Source organism: Mirounga angustirostris, unplaced genomic scaffold (assembly GCF_029215605.1).
Source record: "Mirounga angustirostris isolate CCGP_5_RB_7025 unplaced genomic scaffold, mMirAng1.0.hap1 SCAF_13, whole genome shotgun sequence".
NCBI lineage: Eukaryota > Metazoa > Chordata > Mammalia > Carnivora > Phocidae > Mirounga > Mirounga angustirostris.
Window position 1 is genome coordinate 6934565 of NW_026991721.1, and position 22996 is coordinate 6957560.

Here is a 22996-nt window from a genome sequence, read left to right on the forward strand (position 1 = left end):
GCATTGCTTGTAAACAGGTGATTAGATCTAAAGGCTGGAATACAATTTGGGTTCCTTTTTCTTTTTTTTTTACAAAAATATTTTATAGATGGTATTGAAAATATCCAATTAAAAATAAAATTGTTGGGGGCGCCTGGGTGGCTCAGTCGTTAAGCGTCTGCCTTCGGCTCAGGTCATGATCCCAGGGTCCTGGGATCGAGTCCCACATCGGGCTCCCTGCTCGGCAGGAAGCCTGCTTCTCGCTCTCCCACTCCCCCTGCTTGTGTTCCTGCTCTAGCTATCTCTCTCTGTGTCAAATAAATAAATAAAATCTTTAAAAATAAATAAATAAATAAATAAAATAAAATTGTTGGGGCGCCTGGGTGGCTCAGTTGGTTAAGCGACTGCCTTCAGCTCAGGTCATGATCCCGGAGTCCCGGGATCAAGTTCCGCATTGGGCTCCCTGCTCAGCGGGGAGTCCGTTTCTCCCTCTGACCCTCCCCCCTCTTGTGCTCTCTCACTCTCTCTCAAATAAATAAATAAAATCTTTAAAATAAATAAAAATAAAATTGTTAGTAAAAAAATGAAATAGGTAAATAATAAAACTGTGAGTCATGTAAACCAAAAAGCTGGAAGCCACACTGCTCTGAAGGCAAGTCTTTACTTCCAGGCCGCAGCCCTGGGTCTAGTCAGAGCCCTGAACTCCTTCCTGAGCCCTACAGAGCAGCTCGTGCTGAGCTCCTACTACCCTGCTCCCTGTGGATGCTGCAAGGCTCTGTGAACACCACCTTCGGTTGGGAAAGTGGCTATCCACAACTACACGTCCCTATATGAAGACCTATGTGAGAAAGTTCTTATATATTAAGTGCCAACAAAAAGTTTACTTTCCCTGAGGAACTGGGACACTTTTTCCTTTTTTTAAAAAATTTATTATTTTATTTTTATTTATTTGAGAGAGAGAGAGAGAGGGCACAAGTCAGGGGGAGGGGCAGAGGGAGAAGCAGGCTCCCCGCTGAGCAGGGAACCCGATGCGCAGGGCTGGATCCCAGGACCCCGGGATTATGACCTGAGCCAAAGGCAGACACTTAACCAAATGAGCCACCCAGGCGCCCCAGGAGATTTTTTTTTTTTTTTAATTAGTAGCAGAGCAGGACCTAGTTGTCTTGATTTCTAGCTTTTTTTTTTTTTTAAGATTTTATTTATTTATTTGAGAGAGAATGAGAGAGAGCACCTGAGAGAGAGAAGGGTCAGAGGGAGAAGCAGACTCCCTGCCGAGCAGGGAGCCCGATGCGGGACTCGATCCAGGGACTCCAGGATCATGACCTGAGCCGAAGGCAGTCGCTTAACCAACTGAGCCACCCAGGCGGCCGACTTCTAGCTTTCAATTCTTTAATCCTGGGAGAGAACTTCATTTATTCAACAAAAGCCCTCTATGCAAGTCATAGCTAATGAAAATAAGGCAAGAGAAAAGGCAAGGCCAAGCTTTCTTGGAACTTATGTTCCTTCTAGTGGGGGGAGTCAGGAGATGACCCCAGTGAATAGCAGCAATATAAGTGTTCTGAAGAGAGTAAGGTGGAGGGGTAAAGGGAACCAGAGGAGGGGCCACTTTTAGACAGGGTGGACAAGGAAGGTGACATCTGAGCAAAGATTTGGAGGATGAGAATGAACCAGCTTTGAGAAGAGAGGGGAGAATTCTAGCTGGAAGGAAGGACAAGGGTGAACATAGGAGGTTAGGGCCACAGATATTTCCCTCTGTGGGTGGGCTGCTCCCCAGGCCAGGAGAGGAAGTTTCCTTCCCCCACCCCTGCAGGAAGTCTGGCAGTAACAGGCCATCTGCCCTTGGCTTAAGGCTGGAATATGCAGCTGTTCCTCCCCACAGATTCCAATCACCACCTGTGTGGAAGCATATGCCCATGTCCTTCTTTGTGGGTGGGGACCCCAGACCTTTTGACCCTGGGGCTTAATTAGAGAGAGGCAGCTTCTGAAGCCCTGGCTTCTTGTACCACAGGTGTTCTGTCCCTGACGCCTGCTCTAGGGGCTGTGCCAGGGGCAGGAGCCAGATTTCACCTGGACCACCCAGCCTCGGGGGAGCCAGCCCCCCTTCCCTACTTGCCTCCAGAGAATAGAGGTGGTAGCTGGGGAGGTTTTCAAAGTCCTGAAGTCAGCTTTCACTAGGCGTTGGTGTATTAGTCACCTCCAAATACTTCGGTCAAGTTCAAACCAGAAGAGGCTCCACCCTCTCTGATCTAGGGCTTAACTCAGCAGGCAGAGGTAGGCAGGCTTCCAGAGAAAAGTGATGCATACGCTCAAAAAACAACAACAACAACAACAAAATCCTAGAACATTAACCAAGAGGCTTGGGACTTGGTTTCGTCATGGCAAACCCGTCATTATCTAAAGCAGTGCCCAGTCTCTGCCACATAGTAGATGCTCGGTAAACATTTGTTTAGTGAATAAATAAGGGACTGTTAAGAACTTCCAGGGTAGTAATGAGTAGTGAGCTCCCTATTAGTGGGGAAGAACCAAGGAGCTGCTGAATGGCCATTTGCATGGGGTCCCCTCTCAGGGAGTGGTGAGGGCCTAGGGGAGCCTTCCATCGCAGGCCGCTGTCTCCGCACTCCGGCCCTCGCGGCTGCCCACCGCCCCCGGGCCCGCAAGACCCGGCCCGCGTCTCCGCCTGGCGCGGCTCGGGCTGGGGGCGGCCGGAGCTGACGCGGCCCCGAGAGTCCCTGCGTAACTGGAGCTCGCGCTTCACCGCCCAGGGAGCTCCGCCCGCGGCAGCCCGCGCCCCTGCAGCTGGGGGAGGGGGGAAGAAGGAAGCGGAGGGGGGAGAGCAGGAGCGGGCACCGGCCAGGTTCGCAGTTCCGGACCTCACCCTAGCCCCAGCGTGGGCCGGAGCGGAGTCCTCGGGCACCACACCCCTCCTTCCCTCCGACGCTGTCCCCTACCCGCCCCCCCCCCCCCCCCACCGAGCGTCCCTTGACACCCGATTCCCACAGTGGCCGAGTGATCTGCCCCACTCAGCTCCCGGCCTCGTGCGGTTCCCAGCCCTAAAGCCCTTTCAACGCAAGTGCCAGGCCCTGTGCCAGGGGTGTTCGCACACGCTTTGGTTTCGGGTCTCGGGGAGGCCGGAAAGGAAGTGGGGCCGAGAGCGGAGCTGGTAGACGTTCCCAGAGAAGGCTTTCCCAAAGGCACTGCTCGGGGTACGGAGTTGGGGTGGGGCTCCGGAAGTCGGAGTCTGGGTGCAGGGAACAGCAGGTGCAAAGGCAGGCAGGAGTGAGAGCGCCCGGGTCGGAACCGGCAGGGAACGTGCGCAGAAATGAGAAAGGGGCCGGAGAGGGCACTGGCTGGGCTGAGAAAGGGCTTGATGGTAGGCGGTATGGAGCTGGGCGCAGGGAAGGCCGCTGGCCCCGTGTGAGTATGGGAAGGGGGCAGAGTGGGGCGCGCGACCGTGCGAGAGATGCCAGCTCCAGCTAAGGCAGAGGAAGGGCCTGAAAGCTGTTTTGCAGTGGGTGGGAGGACAAGAAAGTATAGACTACCTTCCGAAGACCCACGTTCCCCCATCTCCCCTCTTGGGCACAGAATCGTGGGTCTTTCCTCCAGTGCTCCTCCCAGGACGCTGGCTGCCCCCATCCTCTCTCCCAACCTGGGATACTCTTCTCCCTCTATCACTCCTGACGACCCAGCCCCCATCCGTCCAGAAGCCCAGCTATGAGAGGCTTGGTCTGATGACCCCCGGTAGCTCCTTCCAGAGCTGCTTTCTGCCCTATACTCCCCGTTCCCTGCCTGGAACTCCCTGCGTGTCCCAATCCGTAAGGCCAGGGCAGAGACCCTGGGAAGGGGAGAAGCCGGCCTGGGAGCCCTGCCCCGCACCCCGACTTAGGGCGGCTGGGCCCCGGAGAGACCGTCCCCAGGTTGACCCCGCTCTGATCCCGGCGCCCCGCCAGGCGCCCCACCAGATCTTCCTGCGTGACTCAGTGGGCGTGGCGCCTCACGTGCCTGTTCTAGTAAACAAACGCTCAGGGCTTCTGGGAGTCACTGGCCCGGGCCCGGACAGGCTGAGGGCAGGGGAGCTGCCCCTCGTCAGTGAGGTCCCTCATCTACGTGTGTCACTTGGGGATGGGTGGTCCGGAGGCCCAGGTGGCGTTGGGAGGGCTGGGAGAGGGGAGCCGCGCGAGAGGGAACTCGCGGTCTGTGTGGGCCTCTGCCTTGGAGAACAGCTTTTCCTGCTGATTGGCTTAGCTTGGTCCTTTAATAGTGCCTGGCCTGGTATCGTGGCCCTGGATCCAAAAAAGGCGCAGAAACAGGATCCGGACTGGGGTGCAGGGCGGACAGGTGCTGGAAAGGACCCCCAGGGAAGAGTCCCCAGGGAAGGAGACAGTGAGGCAGTGTCTCTGTGTCTGCTTCCTCAGCCGGATGTTCCCTTCCCACCCTGCCTCCCCTCCTCTCTCACCAGGGCCTCAGCCTTCTGAGGCTATCTTCTCTCCTTCCCCTGCTGCTCATCCGCAGCACCCACAAGGCCGCCTGCCCGGCACTGGGGCTCTCCCGGTTCTTTCCTTGGGGTATCCCCTACCTCTTCCGCTGAGTCCCATATCATCTGCCTTTAGGAAGCTTTTGAAAACCAGTCTTTGGTCCTGTCCCACCCTTGGCCTTCCTGAATAAACTCAGCCTTCTCTGCGGTTACAGCAGGCCCTTTAGGACTTGGCTGCCTGCCTCCTGCTCCAGCTGCTCCCGGCTCACCTCAGTCACCCCCCTCCCGGATCACCGCGAACTCCTTTGTCCTTAGATCTCAGCTCAGCCCTGCAGCCTCCCTGCAGACAAATAGTGTAAGGCTCCTGCCCCAGGACTCCCTGACCTGAGGAAGAGAGCCGACTCGTTCCTGCTTCCTGGGGCCCAGCTCAGGCCTCAAGACAAGGGTGCTGATGGCACCAGGCCCCGGAACTGTGTCCTCAGAGCTCAGAGTGCTGCCACCAAGTATGGTCAGTCCACTTTCCACCCAGCTCAGAGTGGTAACTGGAAAAGGTCTGATCAGCAGAGAAAATTCAGAGAAGGAGTTAAGTAACACACTCCTCTGTTAAGAAATATCTATTCGGGGCACCTGGGGGGCTCAGTCGTTAAGCATCTGCTTTCAGCTCAGTTCATGATCCCAGGGTCCTGGGATCGAGCCCCGCATCGGGCTCCCTGCTCAGCGGGAAGCCTGCTTCTCCCTCTGCCACTCCCCCTGCTTGTGTTCCCTCTCTTGCTGTGTCTCTCTCTGCCAAATAAATAAATAAAATCTTTAAAAAAAAGAAATATCTATTCAAAAATTGGAAATAAGGCAAAAGGATGACTGCCAGTCCCAATTCAATGACGAGTAGATTGATAAGATGTAAATAATTTCTGCCAGGTAGAAAAGCTGGCTCTGGAGGTGGTGGTTTTATTACCCTGTAGGTCATTAACCAGTTGGGTATGTAGCTCAGCAGTCTCACTGCGACACTTTTTTTAATGCCTCTAAATACTTAGGTGTCTCCAATTCTCTTTGAACTCGCTCTTCCTCTTTGCTCTACCCTCCTTAAGGCATTAAGTCATCTCTGACACTTGGAGACTGTCCCATCAAGATGTCCAACTGGACTCAGTGGTCAGAGCCAATTAAACTTTGTTGCAGGAAAAATGTGTCACCTGAAACACCGCCTTTCCTACCTCAGGCTTCCTGGCTCCACCCTATGATTTATTATTGTTGTTATCTATTTAGAAATATTAGGTACACGGATATTTTCTTGTAAAATTTGAACAGTACTGTCAAAGTCCCTTCAAGCATCACCTCCCATCCTAGGCCTGCCCTAAAGTTGACTACTGTTATTCTGCCATATATATATATTGATATATATATACATATATATCAATATATGTATCAGTTGCAGAACATATATACTCTAATTTATGTCTATATACATACATACATGTTAAACAATGTGCATGTATACATACCACACACATATATACATAGACAATATATGTGTATATATGCACATGTTCTATTTAATATACGTGTATATGTAGTATATACATATATAGAAATGTACTATCATTTTAGTAGCTATGGGATTTTTTTTCCCCGTAAAAGGTATTATACTGGAGCTATTGTTTTGCAGCTTGCTTTTTCTAATTCAAAAATAGGATTGGAGATCTATTTTGGTACATGAGACCTACCTTATTCTTTTTCATTGCTCCCATGGCAACACAAACTATAAAATACCTAGGAATAAATTTAAGAAACGTGTGAGAATTTACATAGAAAGTTATTAAAGATTTCATTATAAAAAATTAAAACAAAAGGTTGTAATATTTACAGCCCTATATTTTATTTTATTTTTTTTTTAAAGATTTTATTTATTTGACAGAGAGAGACACAGCGAGAGAGGGAACACAAGCAGGGCGAGTGGGAGAGGGAGAAGCAGGCTTCCCGCGGAGCAGGGAGCCCAATGTGGGGCTTGATCCCAGGACTCTGGGATCATGACCTGAGCCGAAGGCAGACGCTTAACGTCTGAGCCACCCAGGCGCCCCAGCCCTATAATATTTTATACATTCTATAAACAATGAAATGTATGAAGCAAGAAGTGAAAATACACACACATGCACACCCCCAAGGCAGCAGCATTGTTTTTCCAGGTGGCTTCTCTACCTTTCTAAGCATATTTCTATAACTTGCTTTTGGGGGTTGGGTTAAGATGCCTCCTTTGGGAGAGTCGAACACATCCATAAATAGCTGTGATGCAGCTTGGGCCGCGCAAAATGCAGCAGCTGAGCCGCCCAGCGCTCTGGGAACTTGCGTCAGGGACACAGTCATGAGCACAGGGGTGGGGCTTTATTTAGGGCCGGAAGGATGAGGTGGCGGCTGAGTTGGACAGGGCATTCCAGGCAGAGGATTCGGTCTGGAGGTGGGGTGACATTTCTGCATGCAGAACCCTGACCAGGGTGGGACTGTAGGCCCAGGAGAGGAGTGTGGGGCTAAGCCAGGCAGAGGCTGCATGGCTGGTGTCCTGGCTTGAGCCTGTAGAGAGCCAGCTGGTGGGGGGGGGCGGGGGGGGCGGTCCACGGCCAGACCTGGGGCCCAAGTTCCAGCCCCAACAAACAGGAAGGGTCCAGGCTGTGAACCGTGAGCCCCCTGTGCCCCACAGGGTGGGGGCCATGGAGGAGCATCTCTTCGCTGCAAAGAGGGGAAGTCTGTACCCAGAGGGTCTTTCCAGAATGCTGGAGCTGAGGATATGCTTGAGGACTTGGGAAGTCCCCGTACCACAAACCCTGACCACAGCAGGGTACTGCCCAGAGATGGTGCCAGGAACCCTGGAGGCAGCCACTAGAACTCAGTGGAAGCTTGGGGAGGTAGATCTGCCTCCTCAGTCTGTCTCATCTCATCAGCTGGCAAATGGATGTGTTCGTCTGGCGTCATGGGTCCCAGTTCTGGGACTCCCTGGGAGTCCCTTTGAGAAGCACACATTCCCGAGGGAGCTGGTGCCTCTGGTGCAGGCCAGCATTGTGGGGAGGGTGACACCTGCTCCCTGGAGTGAGGCAGGCCCTTCACCCCCTCAGCCCCTCCCCTGCCAGGCGGGCAGCAGAGTGCTTGGCAAGGGAGATGGCACTCCAAGCCCCTCAGAGAAAGTCAAAGTAGCAGGTCTAGAATTCAGATTTCCTGCCCCTCAGCGTCAGGTCAGGTCTATGGCTGGTCTTTCAGTCCCCCTCGAGAATCTTACCCCGATCCCTTTATTGCTTTGCCCAAAGTCGCCCAGCTAAGGAGCGTCAGCCCTAGTGCGCTAGGCCCACGTCTAGCTCTAGCCGACCTCCTTCAGTTTCACCTGAAACTCCCACCCCACCTCAAAAAAACCGAAGTAAAAATAGGTATTTACTGTATCAAGTAACAAAAGAACCCAGAGGTGGTCTCTGCTCTGGCATGGCTGGAGCCGGTGCTCTCCAGGGCTCTCTGCCTTGAGGCTCTGCTACCCTCTGGCGCGCCTTCCCTCCCAGACAGGCCTTCTCACACCACTTTGATAAAGTGGTTTATATTGTGCATGATAAACAGGAAATTCTTGGGTTTTTCTTCTATGATTTTATTTATTTATTTGACAGAGAGAGACACAGCGAGAGAGGGAACACAAGCAGGGGGAGTGAGAGAGGGAGAAGCAGACTCCCCGCTGAGCCGGGAGCCCGATGTGGGACTCGATCCCAGGACCCTGGGATCATGACCTGAGCCGTAGGCAGACGCTTAACGACTGAGCCACCCAGGTGCCACTGAATTGACCCCTTTATCCCTGGCAATATTCTTTGCTTTGAAATCTAACTTGTCTGGTCTTGATAGAGCCACTGCTGCATCTTTCTTTTCTTTATTATTATTGTTAGCACAGTCTATCTTTTCCCACTCCTTTACCGTTAACCTATTTGCTTCTTGAAAGTATGTTTCTTGGGCGCCTGGGTGGCTCAGTCGTTAAGCATCTGCCTTCAGCTCAGGTCATGATCCCAGGGTCCTGCGATTGAGTCCCGCATTGGGCCCCTGCTCAGCATGGAGTCTGCTTCTCCCTCTACCTGCCGCTCCCCCGCTTGTGCTCGCTCTCTGATAAATAAAATCTTTAAAAAAATAGGGGCACCTCGGTGGCTCAGTCGTTAAGCGTCTGGCTTCGGCTCGGGTCATGATCCCCTGGTCCTGGGATCAAGCCCCGCATCGGACTCCTGGCTCCGCGGGAAGCCTGCTTCTCCCTCTCCCACTCCCCCTGCTTGCCTTCCCTCTCTGTCTCTGTCGAGGAAAAAAAAAAAAAAAAGTATGTTTCTTATAGGCAGCATATGGTTGGGTACTGATTTTTTTATCCGCCTGACAAGCTCTGACTCAATTGGAGTGTTTAGACCATTTCATTTCATGTGATTATCAACCTGGTTGATAGTATGTTCCTGCTTGTTTTCTATTTGTCCCCTCTGTTCTTTGTTTCCTTTTTCCTCTTTATCATATTCTTTTAGATGGTTTTTATGATTCCGTTTTGTCTCCTTTCTTGGCTTGTTAGCTAAAGCCTTTGTCGTGTCATTTTGGTGGTTGCTTTAAGGTTTATAGTGTACATCTTTATTTATTTATTTATTTATTTATTTATTTTTAAAAGATTTTATTTATTTATTTGACAGAGAGAGAGACAGCGAGAGCAGGAACACAAGTAGGGGGAGTGGGAGAGGGAGAAGCAGGCTTCCCCGTGGAGCAGGGAGCCCGATGTGGGGCTCGATCCCAGGACCCTGGGATCACGACCTGAGCTGAAGGCAGATGCTAACGACTGAGCCACCCAGGCACCCCTATAATGTACATCTTTAACTCCTCACAGACATTCTATCACACATGTGTAATATAAGAACCTTTCAATAGTATGCTTCCATTTTGCCCTGCTCTACCTTCTCTTGTTTTCATATACTTTACTTATAAATTTGTCATAAACCCCACAATACACAATGTTTTGCCTTAAACAGCCAATTACCTTGTAAAGAGATTTAAATAATAAGAAAAAAAAGTTTTTTGTATTTATCCATGTGGTTGTCATTTCTGGTATTCTTTATTCCTGTTGTCTATCCACATTTCCAGTTTGTATCATTCCCTTTCTATCTGAAGGACTTCCTTTCACATTCACTGTAGCGTAGGCCTGCTGGTGACAAATTCTTTCAGGATTTGTATGTCTGAAAAGGTATTCGGCCTTTGTTTTTGAAATACATTTTTGCTGTATATAACGTTCTAGGTTGACTGCTTTTTTTCCTACCAGTACTATACAGATGTTTCTTCACTGTCTTTTGCATTGCTTCAGCGAGAAATCTGCTGTCATCCTGATCTTTATTCCTCTTTATGAAATATGTCTTTTTTCTCTTTGGCTGCTAAGATTTTCTCATCATCACCATTTTTAAGCATGTCGATTTATGTCCCCTTTCTTAATGTTTCTTGTGCTTAGGGTTCACTGAGCTTCTTCAATCTGAGGATTTATAGTTTTCATCAAATTTGGAAAAATTTTGGCCACTATTTCTTCAAATATTTTTTCCTGTCTCCTCCCCCATTTAGGTTGTATATTTGGCTTCTTGAAGTTGTCCCACAGCTTACAGCTCACTGATAGTCTGTTCATGGTCTTTTCTATCTTTTTGTCTCTTAAGTTTTATTCGGAATAGTTTTTATAGCTATGCCTTCAAGTATATTAATCTTTCTTTTGCAATGCCTCATATGCAATTAATCTAATATAGGTTTCGTTTCAGGCACTGAAGTTTTCAACTTTCGAGGTTTGGTTTGGGTCTTATTTTTCCTCACATGTCTCTACTTAACATGTTCAGTCTTTCTTGTGACTTGTAAACATATGGAACACAGCTATGATGACTGTTGAATGCCCTTGTCTACTAATTCGGTCATCTATATCATTTCTGGGTCAGTTCTGGTTGGTTTTTCTCTTTGTAATGGGTCCTATTTTCCTGCTTCTTTGGATTCACATTCTTTTTTCTTTTGAAGTTAAACTGGTTTCAAGGTAAAGTAATAACATTTATTCCTTATTCCTCTATTTTCCAAAATACATTTTTTCTTTCATTTTTTTAAAGATTTTATTTATTTATTTGACAGAGCGAGCACAAACAGGGGGAGCGGCAGGCAGAGGGAGAAGCAGGCTTCACCTCCTAAAAGAAGGTGATTAGAGTGGAATATATTCTTCTTGAATCTTTTTTTTTTTTGAGAGAGAGAGAGCTTGAGGAGGGGGAGGGGCAGGGGGAGAAGGAGATGCAGAAGCAGACTCCCCACTGAGCAGGAAACCTGATGTGGGGCTTGATCCCAGGACCCTGGGATCACGACCTGAGCTGAGGGCAGACGCTTAATGGACTGAGTCACCCAGGCGCCCCATACAACAATTTGTTTATCCATTCCTCTGTGATGGAGATTTAGGGTGTTTCCAGTTTGGGCCTATTCTTCTACAAGTCTTTGTATGGATATGTTCTCATTTCTCTTGGGTGAATACCTAGAAGTACAAATGCAAAGTCATGTGGTAAGTATATGTTTACAAGAAACTGCGAACTTGTTCTCCATTGTGTCATTTTACAGTCACACAACCAGTGCATGAGAGTTCCTGTTTCTCCACATCCTTGCCTATACTTGGTATCATTCGGACTTTTTTTTTTTAAGTAAACTCTACACCCAACGTGGGGACTTGAACTCACGACCAAGATCAAGAGTTCCATGCTCTACAGACTGAGCCAGCCAGGCGCCCGGTATTGTTCAGGCTTTTTAACTTAACACGTCAACTGTTCAGGTTTTTTTAATTTTTAATTTTTTTTATTTTTTAAGTAAACTCTATGCCATGCATGAGGCTCAAAGTTACAACTCCAAGATCAAGAGTCACATGCCCTAATGACTGAGCCAGCAGGGCACCCCAACTGTACAGGTTTTATTTATTATTATTATTTTTTAAGATTTTATTTTTGGGGCGCCTGGGTGGCTCAGTTGTTAAGCATCTGCCTTCGGCTCAGGTCATGATCCCAGGGTCCTGGGATCGAGCCGCGCATTGGGCTCCCTGCTCCGCGGGAGGCCTGCTTCTCCCTCTCCCACTCCCTCTGCTTGTGTCCCCTCTCTTGCTGTGTCTCTCTCTGTCAAATAAATAAAATCTTTAAAAAATAAATAAATAAAATAAAGTAAATGGGTACCCTCAAGATCCCTCCCCACCATTCCAGAAATCACTTGGGCATCCACAGGGGAGAGACACATTTGGTTTCAAAACTAAACAAACTTGAAAAGGCTGAAAATACACAATTAGAAAGGTAATTCAAAAGTGTGTTTTGAAAACAAAGAATCAGAATAAATAAGGTAAAATGAAATTGAAGGGAGAATTAGACATACATTTGAAAAGGAAAGGAAGGTACTGTCTGTTCAAAAGAACAAGAACTATGACATAAATCTGTAAGGAATTCATGGTTTAAGGGGCACCTGGGTGGCTCAGTCGGTTAAGTGTCTGCCTTTGGCTCAGGTCATGATCCCAGCATGCTGGGATCAAGCCCCACTTCAGGCTCCTTGCTCAGCAGGGAGCCTGCTTCTCCCTCTCCCCCTGCTTGTGCTCTCTCTGTCAAATAAATAAATAAAATCTTAAAAAAAAAAAAATTCATGGTTTAAGGGAATAAAATATCTAGGATGCTTTCTGTTAGTTGGGCACTGTTTACAGGGTGAATTGCCCCCCCATATGTTGAAGTCTCAATCCTCAATACCTAAGAATGTCACTGTATTTGAAGATAAGGTCTTTAAAGGGGTGATTAAGTTAAAATGAAGTCATTAGGATGAGGCCCTAATCTAACATGAGTAGTGTCCTTACAGAAAGGGGAAGAGATGCCAGGAATGGTCATATATAGAGGCAGCCAGAGGGCAGCCACCTGCAAGCCAAGGAGAGAGGCCTCAGACGAGTATATACCAGCCAAAACTTTGATCTTGGACTTCCAGTCTCTAGAACTGTGAGAAAATAAATTTCTATTATTTAAGTCACTGAGTCTCTGGTGTTTTGTTATGATAGCCCTGGCAAACTAATATAAGAATATAAAGTTCTGGGCGCCTGGGTGGCTCAGTTGGTTAGGCGACTGCCTTCGGCTCAGGTCATGATCCTGGAGTCCCTGGATCGAGTCCTGCATTGGGCTCCCTGCTCGGCAATGAGTCTGTTTCTCCCTCTGACCCTCCTCCCTCTCATGTGCCCTTTCTCATTCTCTCTCTCTCAAATAAATAAATAAGTAAAATCTTAAAAAAAAAAAAAAAAGAATATAAAGTTCTATTGATTTTATCATTTTTTGCTGGATCCACCTGAGTCTGAAGATGGAGGCTACTTTGGGTCTTTTGAGAAAACCTAGTATTGCCATTTCCTAACAGTGGAAAGCTAGTTAATTTCTCTGTACTTTGTGTTTTATCATCACTAAAACTGCCATCTAATAATAACTATACTAAGGGGTTTCTTTTGGGGGGTGGGGGGATGAAAGCACTTAAGTACAGCATCCAGCACCTGGCACACAGAAAGTGATCAATAGGGGTGCCTGGGTGGCTCAGTCGGTTAAGCAGCAGACTCTAGGTTTCAGCTCCAGTTATGATCTCAGGGTCCTGGGATCGAGCCCCACATCCGGCTCCCTGCTCAGCGGGTTGTCTGCTTGAGATTTTTCTCTCTCTCCCTCTCCCTCTGCTTGTATGCTAAAATAAATAAATCTTTTTTAAAAAGGTGATCAATAAACATTAGGCTATTTCCATTTTCTCAGACTATATCTTGTTCAGTATCTTATAATAACCTCTGTATTTATGCTGCAATAAATCTATATGAAAATCTATTTTTCATATTTTTTCCCAATTAAAAGGCAGGGCAGAGGTTAGTATTTCCAATTTGCAGACTAAAAGAATAAGGACAAGTCCAGTGAGTCGCTGGAGGTCACACAGTGAAGCTGTGACAAAGGCAAGAGACAGGCCAGATCTTCCCTAGGGTGTTTGTGGCCTCTTTGCATTGGACCTCATTACCAACTGGTGAAATGTACCAGGTGGCCTGTCCTATACTAAGGCTGACTGCAGCTGTGCCTTTTGAACTCTGGTTTTGTTTTTGTTTTGAGAGTGAGCGTGCATGCATGTGAGCAGGGGTGTGTAGCAGAGGGAGGGGGAAAGAGAGAATCTTAAGCAGGCTCCATACCCAGCGGGGTGCCAGACACGGGGCTTGATCTCATGACCCTGAGATCATGACCTGAGCCGGAATCAAGAGTTGGATGCTTAATTGACTGAGTCACCTAGGTGCCCCTTAAACTCTGTTTTTAAATAATTTTCCTTTTTCCCTCTTTTGGGTCAGGCAGCCAACTGCCCACCTGCAGCAGTCCTGCTACACCATGGTAACTTCTTGTTTTAGTGGCTTTGATCCTAGAAATCAGACTCCCCGTGATACCAATGTATATAAAACAGAAATCAGTGAGCTCTGAGGTGGGGATTCCAGGAGCTATGTTCTTCCATCTCAGGCTATTGATTTTAACTGCGCAGAGGCCTTCAGGGCTCTTTGTGGGGTGTGGGAGGCTAGCTGCTGGTTAGGGAGTACCCTGCCCACCTGTCCAATCCCAGCAACACACTCTCACCAACAGCTGTGGCACACTCAGTGCCTCTTGGATAAATGGTCTAATGGTTTTGGGGATTGTCATATTTGATGTGCCCCCAATCATGTCATCAAAGGTCTCTCCCCAGTGTCACCAGGGATTCCAGTCTCTAAACCCAGTGGTCAATTTTCAACGGCTATTTGCTATGGGGAAGAAAAAGCCAAGGAAAGCTCCAAGGTTTCCAGCCCGAGCAGCAGAATGACAGAGTTGCCCCCAACTGCGGTAGGAGTAGATTTTGAGGAAAGACCAGCACCTCCATTTTGGAGTTAGGAAAGAGGGGTCTGGCTGGAGGTAGAAATTTGGGAGTTAGCAGCATATTAATACTAATTTAAAGCGAGAAGACCAAGGGATTGTGCACCAATGGAAGAAATATAAATGGAGAAGTGCAGAACCCTGAGGAGCTTCAACGTTTAGAATTTGGGAGGTGAACAAGAACCATAAAGGAGGCTAAGAGAGACGCCAGTGTGATGAGAGAAAAGCAAAGGAAATGTCAGGGGAGGGAAACATGGACAGTGTCAGATTCTGTTATTAACTGGCTGCCCTGTGAAAGGGCCATCATGAACATGCAGCCCAGGTGAGGCTTCAGGTTGACTTCAGCCTCAGCAGACACGGGCTGCAACCACATGGGCCTCTCCATGGGCCTTCTGACAACATGGTAGCTGGCGTTCCTGGAGAAGTCATGAGAGATGGGGATCCGCTAGACCCACAAAAGCCTTCAGATGCCTGCAGGTACACCTGGCAATTTGACTGCAACCTCGTAAGAGACACCGAGCTGAAACCACCCAATAAGCCTCTCTCAGATTCCTGACCTAGAGAAACCAGTGAAATAATAAATATTTGTTATTTTAAGCCACTACACTTTGAGGTGACTTTAATGCCATAACAGATAACTAATACATGTGGTAATAGCCTCATTTCATGGGTGAAGAAGGTGAAGCTCAGAGGGACAAGGTGACCAGCTCAAGGTCATGGAATGAACAAATGACAGAACCGGCCTGCTCTCAGAGCAGGACCTCGCACCCGATGTGTTGTTGACAAATATTTGTTGAATTGGCCCAGTCATTTTTTCTGTTATCAAGTTAGGTTATAGTTGAAGTACAACAGCGATGAGTTACAACCCATTATTATACACATAATATCAGTCTATATGACTAATTAAGCGCTATGGGTCCCAGATACCTCTCTTTTCCATTAAGTGACTTGCTAACCCAGGGAAAGGGAAAGGCCTGTGTATCTGGATATTTGTCCTCTTTGTTGCCCAGAATCCAAATATGCTTATTTTGGGGGAAGAAAGAAATAGGGCCTGGGGAAATAAGAAATAGGGCCTGTATCAGTCAGGGTCCAATCAGAAGAAACCACGCAAGAATTTAAACAGTGATTTAATATAAAAGTTATTAACTGTCTAGCAAGAATTCTAAAGAAGTACCATGTATAAGAAGCAGCCACTAGCTCAGGAGCTGAGGTAGATGCCCAAGGAAGAGGCTCCCAACAGAAGGGCTGAAAACCAGCCCATGTTGGATAGGGCATGGTTCAGATTTACAGAGTAAATACAGAGAAACTGTTGCAGTGATACGCTGGCAGAATTTGCTGGAAATCTCCCCTTTCAGGTACTGGGGAAAACTGTTCATGGGGAAGTGTCTCAGCAGAAAGATTTCATTATAAGATGGCCTGTCGGGGTAAGCCAGGGAGAGCTGCTGGCTCGGGGTGCTGCTGCCTGCTGGGCACTGCAGGGGCAGGCCACATGACCAACCCAGGAAGGAAAACTCCTTCCTTCTGCGATGTGTCTCCAGTGCCCTCCACTGACAAAGCTTCACATGGAGCCTACTGTCAAAGGCAAGATATTTAAAGGGCCCAGATCCATTTTTAGAGAGCAGACAAGGAAGAATGAATTTGGAGCTGAGAAGCAATAAATTGATAACTAGCACAACCTCGCTCAGATATTATCCACAGAAATTCTACAGCTCAGGCATTTTGCTCAAGACAGCAAGGGACAGTTCTTTGAGGCACGTAGGAAAACAAAAACTAATTATGGTAACCAGCTCCATTAGGCAGAAGTCTCAAACTATAAAGTTGGGTAGCCAAGTTTACTCACAGAAGCAAGTACAATAGGCTAGTATATGAAAAATCAAATGCCAAGGGAGAAAAAAAAACCCTGAAACTTTTTTTTTTAATTGAACCACAGTGCATGCACGTAACATATAAAATTTTTTTTTTTTAAGATTTTATTTATTTGAGAGAGAGAGAGAGACAGTGAGAGAGGGAACACAAGCAGGGGGGAGTGAGAGAGGGAGAAGCAGGCTTCCCGCTGAGCAGGGAGCCCGATACGGGGCTCGATCCCAGGACCCTGGGATCATGACCTGAGCCGAAGGCAGCCGCTTAACCAACTGAGCCACCCAGGCGCCCACATATAAAATTTATGATACTGGATATTTGAAAGAAAAATTTAAAAATACACATTGAAAAATAGAAATCTTTAATTATTAAAATTTTTGTTCATAATCTGTTATTCCTTTGACTTGGAACCAGAAACCTGACACCTTTTTTTCTGCACCAACATGTCAACGTCTGGTCTCATATTTCGAGTTGCAATGTGTAGAACTGAATGTAATCTTGTATCCTTTAATTGGGAGCGAAATTTAGTTTTACTCCATTTCGTAACAGAAAACAGCTGTTCACAGACATAAGTGCTTCCAAACATGGACAGAATCTTTGCACAATGGTTTCTATATCTGGGGTAACTCTTGCTGAGGTATTTGTAGAATTCTGGTATTCTAATGGCATCGTATTTAGTTTTTAATACCATATTACACTGCAGTTCAGTAACTTCCATTTGTAATTCTTCATTAACACTGTCAATGTTAACTGAGAAAGGTGAGCTAAACAATATGAGCTCGTTTTCATAATGTTTGAAATCAAAGAACCTTTTCTGAAATTCAATCTTCAACTCCACAATTTTGGGGACTGTAGATTAAGCCATCACTTTCATTTCTTGACACTGATTTCAGTGTAGAAAAGTGTGCCAGATTATTTACAGACAAATGAGTTTCCCAAAGACTCAATTTTGCTAGGAAAGAGCAAACTGCATCATACATTTGTGTCACCACTTGTGAATGTCTTTGCAGAGAAATATTCAAAGTGTTTAGATGGTTTGTAATGTCAACCAAAAAGGCCAGGTGTCTGATCCAAACTTCACTGGTGAGCTGGGGAAGGGGTTTGCCCTTGGAAGACATGAACAAATCTATTTCTTTTATTAATTCAAAAAGTCTCTTCAGTACCATGCCACGACTAAGCCACCTTACCTTTTATGGTAAAGATTACCATATTGTGCATCCAGTTCCTCCAGAAAAGCACTGAACGGCCTGTTAGACATACAATTCACTGTTCACTGTGTTAATCACTACATCCATGACATGTTCTAGTTTTAACTTTTTAGTACAGAACAATTCCTGGTGAATAATGCAGTGAATAGATTTAAGTTCTGCATCCTTGAAAAGCATTTTGACTTTGGATCTAAGTTTTGCAACAAGCCCAGTGTTATCACAGACCATCGCAGGAGCAGCACTAGTTTGGACCAGTCAACATTAAACTTTTTTTTTTTTTATTATTTGACAGAGAGAGAGACAGCAAGAGAGGGAACACAAGCAGGGGGAATGGGAGAGGGAGAAGCAGGCTTCCCGCCAAGCAGGGAGCCCGATGCAGGGTTCGATCCCAGGACCTGAGCCGAAGGCAGACACCTAACGACTGAGCCACCCAGGTGCCCCAACGTTAAACTTTTCAAGACTTTTCTCAACATACCCAAATAAGACATTTTCAGATGCTGGGTCTGTCATGGGAACCATGTCCAAAAGTTCTTCAGTGATGTAAAAATTCTCATCAACACCCCGGATAAATATAATTAACTGGCTTGAATATTTATGTATGTGCTCTCATCCACTGCAATAGAAAATGTCACAAATGATTTTACTTTTTCTCGCAACTTGTACTGTAGGTTCTTAGCCATATCTTTTACTCGCTGAGCAACAGTGTTTCCAGTTAGACTTATGTTTGCAAATGCTGGTTTCTGCTCTGGACACATGATTTCTGCACACTCAATAGACAGTCTTTTATAAACTCACCATCTGTGAAAGGTTTTGATGCCCGGGCAATTTTTCCACTTATGACATAACTGCATTTCACAGCAGCATCGGTTATTTTATTTGCATTTATGATAAATGCGGAAGAAAGTTTAGTCCTTTTTTTAGTTCATTAAGTTTTTCATCACGCATATTTTCTGTATACCAGTCAAAATTCTCACTATGGTTTGTTTCATAATGGCATCTTAAGTTGTATTCTTTTGATACAGACAAAGTCTGGTTACATATAAAACACTTAGGGCTATTCTTAACTTTCACAAAGAAAGATGCTCATTCCCACTATTCTTTTTTTTTTTTTTTTAAAGATTTTATTTGAGAGAGAGAGCACATGAGAGGGGGGAGGGTCAGAGGGAGAAGCAGGCTCCCTGCTGAGCAAGGAGCCCGATGTGGGACTGGATCCCAAGACTCCAGGATCATGACCTGAGCCGAAGGCAGTCGCTTAACCAACTGAGCCACCCAGGCGCCCTCATTCCCACTATTCTTGAAACATGCAACACTCTGGATCCATCTTTCGTTTTCCCATTTTTGATAGAGACATAGGTACAAAAAGAGAGTTCACTTTTCTTTACTACAAGAGAAACAACAGCACAAGCCTGATGATAAATGGCAACTGACACTGGTTTTGAGGAGGGAGGAGTGGAAACTGTAGCAAACTATAAAGCCTTCTAAAGGGAGCAGACACTACTCAGCTGGGGCGGACTGTTGGTATGTGGGAACACAGGCCCGATCTTCCCAATTTTTCAAGCAAAGCCAGATATTGTATTTTCACACAAAATCAACTGACTTTTAGATATTGTAAATTAAAGCAAAAAACGTTAGACACTGTGAAAGGCAAACAAAGTAAGTCTAAGGATCATAAATAGCCCCATGGCACCAGTTTGGCCTCCGCAGCCCCACTCACCTCCTAGCAGGCGGCCAACCACTTCCAGGGTCGCCAGGGCTTCTACCCCACACTGACCCAGGGTGGCTTCATCCTGCAGGGGAGAAGCTGCCAGAAGCACTACTTTATCTTCGGTGGTGTGGCCCTCCAAGGAGGCGGCATGGGCCTGGGGAAGAAAGGGAGAGTCAAGAGTGTTCTCTAAGGAAGTCACAGAAAGCCAGGCAAAGGACACATGGGTTGGGGAAGCTCAGGGATACACTATTACTTTTGCCTTGATCTGAGCAACTGTCTCCAGGCCGGTCACTTCAAGTGTGTGCAGCTCCCGGGCACGCACAAACAGCCGCAAGTCAGTGACTTCAGGGCAGAGAAGAGTGAAGTCAGCAGCTGGGAGACGCAGGGAGGGGCGGGGGGGTGTCCAGGGCAGTTCTTGGGGCCGGAGAACACCTGTGGGCGGGACAGCATCCTAGGCGAATGGTGGGGCAGAGCTAACCAGAGCCCACTGTGGGTACACGCGGAGGGCGGGGGGGGGGTGAGACCTCCCACGAGCCCGGGCCCAGGCCCTGCTTTCCCGTTCCCCTGAGCCCTGCTGCCCTCCGTCCCTCAGTTACCATGTTTCCGCTCTACCCGGATCTTGCCTGGGACACACAGCCTCGCGCCGCCGTAACCGTGGAAACGGAAGCTACAGAGCGGAGGCGCAAATACACCCGCCACTAGGGGCGCATTGCGTCACTGCCCCGCGCCTCCTCCCGCCCTCCGCGGAGGCCTCGCCCCCGCGCTCTTCGCCACGCCCCTCCGCTCTTCGCCACGCCCCTCCGCGGTCCGCGCAGGCGCGGGCACCCTCCTGGGTGAGCCCAGGCTGTCGGGGGCGGTAGGCAAGATGGCGGCGTCTGAGGTGAGAGCACTTTTCGTGGAGCTGGAAAGCGGGCTCCCTGCACCCTGTGGGATGCAGCAGAAGATGCGAGCCGCTTAGCCTGACACTCAGACGGAAGCCCAGCCATTTGTTGGGAACTCGGAGCAACGAGGCCCCCGCTAGAACTTTGGTTTTTTCATTCGAGGTGGACATCTGTTTTAGCACAGACAGGGTTAGGGTACAGAGGAGGTGGTAAAGAGTGCGCAAGATAGGGGCCCCTGGCTGGCTCAGCCAGAGGAGCCTGCGACTCTAAAATCTTTTTTAAAAGGTGCGAGAGAGGGACCGTAGCACCATGGGGCTTCAGGTTTGTCCAGGATGTAGAGGTCCCAACCAGAGAGGAGGAGGCTGCGAGGACCCACGTGGCCTCAGTTATAAGGAGCTGCATGTTCAGTTGCGCGCCTTCTTTTCACTTAGACCGGGGGTAGGGGGTAGACTGAATGGGACTGCTCAGGAACTGTGGGTCCCAAAGCCTCGGACCTCCAGGCCACTCTGCCTTGGCAGCGCCTCTTCTGTTGTGGTTACAGGCCTCATCCAGCCCTGGGGTGTTGTGTTGGAAAGAAATACTCAAAGAGGATCCTAAGGCAGGATAGTTATGTTCTAGATTGTAAGAGGACTCTTTTTCTTTTTTAAAGATTTTATTTATTTGAGAGAGAGCACATGAGAAGGGGGAGGGTCAGAGGGAGAAGCAGACTCCCTGCCGAGCAGGGAGTCCGATGCGGGACTCGATCCTGGGACTCCGGGATCATGACCTGAGCCGAAGGCAGTCGCCTAACGAACTGAGCCACCCAGGCGCCCTGTAAGAGGACTCTTAAGGCAAAATAGTCATGTCTTAGATCTCCTAGATCGTAGGAAAAAAATCTAGGTCTGAATCCCAACTCAGAATTTACTCTTGGGGCTCGGCTCTTATGTGGAGTTGGGTAATAATAATTACTGTCTTGCAGGATTTCAGGAAATGTGTAGGACTCTCACTTGGCATGGTGTTGGGTGTGTCTGCATAAAGCCAAAACCAGGAAAAGCCTGTATGAGAAAGATTTATTTAAGTCTTTAAATAATTGAAAACTTTTGATCTTGGCCCGGTATAATGGTTCAGACTTTGGAACCAGACTGAATTCAGATCCCAGCTCCACGGTTTACAATATCTGTTACCATGGGTAAGTCACATAATCTTTACCTCTAGGAATAGGAATAATAGAACCTATTCATATGAGAATTGAGTAAGACAATATATTTATAAAGCATTTAGAACAGTGTCTGGCACAGAATAAGTGAAAACAAATTATTAATAAATCATATACCATGTTGAGTTAGACTTGTGATCCAAACGTTTTTTCATAATTCTTTAAACAACTCACTTGAGCCTCACAGACAGAAGCAGACACATCAGAGGCCAGCCCTTGTCCAGCCTTATAACCCACTAGTCTAGACTCCTGGCCTTTCCTTCTGCCCTTCTCCAACCTTATAACCCACTAGTCTAGACTCCTGGCCTTTGCTTCTGCCCTGCTCCCTATCTGGAATGGTCTTTCACCTGTTGAGTTTCTGCCCATCCTTGGAAGCCAGTGACAGAGGAAGGTGGTTGTTTCTTTGCTTCAGACAGACCCAGGGGCTGCCTAGTCACCCTACCCTGGTGGAGTCAGTGGCCGAGTGCTAGTTTGTGGAGCTCCTGCTACCCTCAGAAGCACCCCAAAGCCCCCAGAGCATGCACAATGTTTTATCTTGAGTGGCTGGCATCTCTACCCGCCTTAACCTATGGTTTGCCTGGTGGAAACGGGACCTGTGGGGAAATCCCCCAGGGCTGGCATCTGCCTCAGGTCCTCAGTAGTGACCAGAAGTAGAGCCCTTTGTCTTGTGCCCATGCAAACACTATTGGATGCTTTACAGGGCTTTCCCAGATGAGAAAAAAATGAAAGAGAAGACCCAAGTGCTTGGATTCCCCAGCAGGCCTGTGTTCTTGGCATTGCCTGCCTGTCTCATCCCTCCTTGTGGTTTCTTCCTTTCTTTCTCTCTCTCTCTTTCTATATTTCTCTCTCTCTCTCTCTCTCCTTTCTTTCTTGATTTTATTTATTGAGAGAGAGAGCACAAGCAGGGGAAGCAGCAGAGGGAGAGGGAAAAGTAGATTCCCCGCTGAGCAGGGAGCCAGATGCAGGGCTCGATCCCAGGACCCTGGGATCATGACCCGAGCCGAAGGCAGACACTTAACCAACCGAGCCACCCAGGTGCCCTCCTTGTGATTCCTAATTCAAGAACATGCGGCATAACCAGAACACAGGATTAGGAGTCAGTGGATCTATGTTTGATTTTGGCCTTGCCATACACTGCTGGTGTTGCTCAGCCTCTCCCAACCTCCGTTTCAACAAAATAGAGATAATACAACATCTGACCTCCAAGGGCTATTAGGATAAAATGAAGGTGCACAAAAATCACTTAGAACTCTGTTCCTTTGTTCCAGAAATTTATCTGAGTCTTCCTGGCCTAAAGAACGGAGAGAGAGCGCATCCTCAGAGGGTCACCTAAAGCCCCCAGCAGCTGTAGACTTGGTTTCTTCATTTGTACATTCATTTCTTTTTTTTTTTTTTTTTTAAAGATTTTATTTATTTATTCATGAGAGACAGAGAGAAACAGAGGGAGAAGCAGGCTCCCAAGGAGCGGGAAGCCCGATGCGGGACTCGATCCCAGGACCCTGGGATCATGACCTGAGCCGAAGGCAGACGCTCAACCATCTGAGCCACCCAGGCGCCCTGTACATTCATTTCTCCATTCATTCCAGAGATACTTATTGAGCACCTACTCAGTGCCAGGTCCTGTGCTGGACATTGGGGTACCAGGATGACATAACTTGTTCTGGCTCTAAACTTCTGGAAAGGGGACGCTCTTGACCTGGAGTCTGGAGGTGGCATGGCCATTTGGTGCTAACTGTGTGCAGACTCTTTGAGGAAACAGGTCCTCAGCTGTGGGGAGATAAAGCCTAGGGAGAACTGGATTATCATC

At 47.7% G+C, this 22996-nt stretch overlaps 1 long non-coding RNA gene across 5 annotated transcripts; it reads right to left on the bottom strand.

Moving 5' to 3' along the window:
• Positions 1-9468: 9468 nt before the first annotated feature.
• LOC123856967 (uncharacterized) lies at positions 9469-19826 on the bottom strand. Of its 5 annotated transcripts, none has more exons than XR_006793775.3 (5): positions 19710-19826; positions 19367-19455; positions 19123-19267; positions 17884-18021; positions 9469-10961 (listed from the first exon to the last, which is right to left on the bottom strand). It is a non-coding gene; the product is annotated as an uncharacterized LOC123856967 (long non-coding RNA). The 5 variants fall into 5 exon arrangements; XR_010406800.1 differs by having other exon boundaries at positions 19367-19545; XR_010406797.1 differs by lacking the exon at positions 19710-19826 and having other exon boundaries at positions 19367-19703.
• Positions 19827-22996: the final 3170 nt, after the last annotated feature.